At 53.7% G+C, this 3,376-nt stretch overlaps 1 long non-coding RNA gene across 1 annotated transcript; it reads right to left on the bottom strand.

Annotated features, from left to right (window-relative positions):
• Positions 1-9: 9 nt before the first annotated feature.
• Positions 10-3,145, bottom strand: LOC115278376. Its single transcript, XR_003902850.1, has 3 exons — positions 3,072-3,145; positions 2,287-2,525; positions 10-183 (listed from the first exon to the last, which is right to left on the bottom strand). It is a non-coding gene; the product is annotated as an uncharacterized LOC115278376 (long non-coding RNA).
• Between the last annotated feature and the right edge of the window lie 231 nt (positions 3,146-3,376).

Raw genomic sequence — 3,376 nt, 5'->3', positions numbered from 1 at the left:
GGTCCCCCGTGCTGCCATCTTGGTTCCGGGACTTTGGTCTTCCCTAGAAGCCCCGCCCCTGGACCTTCATTCGCATCCCATTGGGCAGATCCGTGTCACGTGACCGGGCCTAGCTGCAAGGGTGCCTGGGAACTGCATTTCCCTTTAGACGTGGCTCGCTGCTCGGCACACCAAATCCGGGTGCTGTAAGGGAAGAAGGGAGAATTCTTACTAAGTAACTAGTATAAAAAGGCCTACAAGAATGTAGTCACCGAAAGAAATAAAAAACAAAACCCATAGAGTTTAAAATGGCTCCTCTTTAGGAACGAGGCTAGGAATAGGGAGAAACGAACAAGCACAGTTTCACTTTTCATTATATACCTTCCTGGATGAGGAATGTTTGGTTCTTAATAAATCACCTACAGTCCCACGAGCTGAGAGAAGGTAGCAATAGTTCCACGCCACGCGGGTTCCTTACCGTGCTCCCATGTGACAATTGCACTTGGCATTATTTTCCCAAGTCTACGAGTTCTTTCTCTAATCTGGCCTCCTCGCTGGCTTAAAATGGAAGCTCCCAAAAGGTGCGTCTTTTTTCCATAGGGTCTCCTTGGACAAGAAGAGCTATTTGCATTTACCAGTGGGAGGAAAGTATAAGACAGCTATAAAGAAAGAATTTTCTAAGAAGAGAATGGCTTTACACACGAAGTGTTGACCCAGTTGTGCAATGGCTCTTTCAAGTAGTAGATTTGAGACTTGTTTTTCACCCGACCTTGGCAACTTAGTTTTGTTACAATAAGGTGTATGGAGAAGCCGGCTTAACAGAGGATAAATTACCCAGACATAATAAGCTCTACTTTGTCTAAACAGCTTGTTAAAACCCATTCTTCTCGGGCACCTGGGTGGCTCACTGGGTTAAGCATCGGACTCTTGATCTTGGCTCAGGTCACGATCTCACAGCTCATGGAATCAAGCCTCAGGTCAGGCTCTAGGCAGACAGTGGGGAGCCTGCTTGGGATTCTTTCTCTCTCTGTGTCTGCCCCTCCCCTGCTAGTTCTCTCTGTCTCAAAATAAATCAATTAATTAAAAAAAAAACATCCTTCTCATGTGATGTAGGGCTCAATTCCTAGGGTCTGCAAGCATGGCTTCAAAATTACTCTGAAAAAGTATCTTAAATCTCCCATACAGGACAAAATTATTTCAGCTCTTATTAAATCCAGCGTCACCAGCTTTTCCTCTAGTGTTGTGCCAGATTAGTGTTTCTTTGACCCATCTCTAGATGAACTTCAGTTTAGGCAACTTTTTTATACAATAAAATACATAAATACACATCCACAATCACACACAAGTGAATGTGTGTGCACAAACACACACATACACACACACTGAATCTTGTCTCTAAAGACTAAACTGATCATCAAAACCAACAGAGAAGGGCAGAGATGGGAGACTGACCCCAGGCTCACTCCAGGCACACACATACACGCAGCGGGAACAGACAAGAAAGACACCCCCTACACACCACCACACCTTTGCGTGTATGGGGCCTTGTATTTTCTGGAGTTTGTGGAAAGGGGCACGACTATAAACTTTAGGGAACACTACTGGAGACACCTGAGCGCACTGAGCTGTCAAGGAACCTGATAAGGAGGGTGGATTTCTCTGGAATTCCGGGCTGTACACGCAGACTTCGGAGAAGGGAATGCAACTTTTCAACATCGGTTGGCCACCGTGTTCCACCAGAGTGCTCTGGCCCAGCTTAAACAGGTTCAGGAGTAAGAAAAAAAAATTGATCTCCACTAAGGGGGAGGCTGGGGTGGAACTAGTAGCAAGCAGCTAGTAGCAAGACAGAGATGTGTGCACCCTGCAGACAGTTTAATCCATGAGGCCCTGCAAACTCTCACCCCTGCAAGGCGGCAAGAAGGAGGCATTCTTGCTTTTTCTCCTCCCAGCTGTGCACCCCAGGACCATGGCATAAGCTGTAGGCGCAGGCACCATCCCTGAGGTGAGGCCTCACTGTGACCTCCCCCCAGACCACTGGCACCTGCACCAGGAGGGAAAGGGCGCAGGTGTAGCCAGCTGTTCCTGGGGCTCAGAGACCACCTCTCCCTGTCCCTCCCGCCAGGTCCGGGAAGTGACCCCTGCCCCACGTCTGCAAAATAAAAACAGCAAGACTCATAATGCCAGCTGGTGTCTGGACCGCTCCAGGGCCTTGCTATGTGCCCAACGTGCCCCTAAAATCCCCTCAACTCCAAAAGGTTCATTCCCTCCATGGAAGAGGGGACAGCCTCAGGTATGGGGCTTACTTACACCTGCTCGCCCCGGACCCCAGCGGCTCGGAGTCCGACCATCTCTACTGCAACACACCCCCAAACCACATCGGACTGAATGTGGGGTGTGGAGCTCGGTCCCAGATTTGCTGTAAGCTGCCTTGTCTTGTGAGCGCGCCTTCTTCGGTGATCCAAGCTCAGCTCTAGGACCTGGCGTGGAAGGAACAGGTGCAAAACGCCAGGCGCTCCGCGGGGTCTCCCCAGTCCCAGTTTGACAAGCTGCGGGTATGAAAGCAGGGCTAGGATGTGATCCTGTGCTTGGCGGACATAACGTTACCACTTCCTGGATACTAAGTGCCACAATGTGGTCTGTGTGGAATGGGGGTAGACGCCACAGAAATCCGCGGTGGGGGAGAGGAAGCCCTTCCCCTTAGTCATGCCCCCTCCTCACTTCTGGGAACAGAACCTCGTCTGGTTCCAGGTGCTTCCCGTGGCTCCAGGTAAGGAAGGGTCCGTTCCTGGAACGGACTAATTTGTCCCAATCCCCCGCAGGGTCTTCCCGTCCAGGGGAAAGTCCGCCCCCCCGAGCCCTGCAGAGGCACTGCTCGTGGCTACAGCGCCCCCACCGGATTTCCCCAACAAATCCAAGTTGTGGCTGCACCCCCGCCCCCCACCCCCGCCGCCAAAGGGCCGTCACGACAGACGCCCGCTCCAGCTTCACCTGTGCCCAGCAGCACGCCAGCGCCAGGCTCAGGACCCGCACATCCCCGGGAGGTGGGTCTGGAGAGCTCCCTAGACCCCAGGTTTTCGCTGCCAGATCTGTACCTGCGGGCTGGTCCTCCTCGCTCCAGCGGGTCCAGCTCCAGCAGCTGCTGGCACTCGAACGCTCTCAACTTTTCTCCAGCTTCCGGGGCCGCCCCGCCTCTCGGTTTCGCCCGCCCACCCTAGCCCCTCCCACCTGAGCCCCGTCCCTGCCCCAGCCCCGCCCAGGTCCCACCCTGACCCCGCCCACCTGAGTCCCGGCCCGGCCCCAGTCCAAGCCATCACCCCGCCCACCTAGGCCCTAGCCCGGACTCCGCCCATCTGAGCCGCACCCCCTAGGCCCCGCCCACCTGCTTTCTGACCCCGCC

This window comes from Suricata suricatta, chromosome 14, assembly GCF_006229205.1.
Source record: "Suricata suricatta isolate VVHF042 chromosome 14, meerkat_22Aug2017_6uvM2_HiC, whole genome shotgun sequence".
NCBI lineage: Eukaryota > Metazoa > Chordata > Mammalia > Carnivora > Herpestidae > Suricata > Suricata suricatta.
This window is presented reverse-complemented; position numbering and strand designations above follow the sequence as displayed.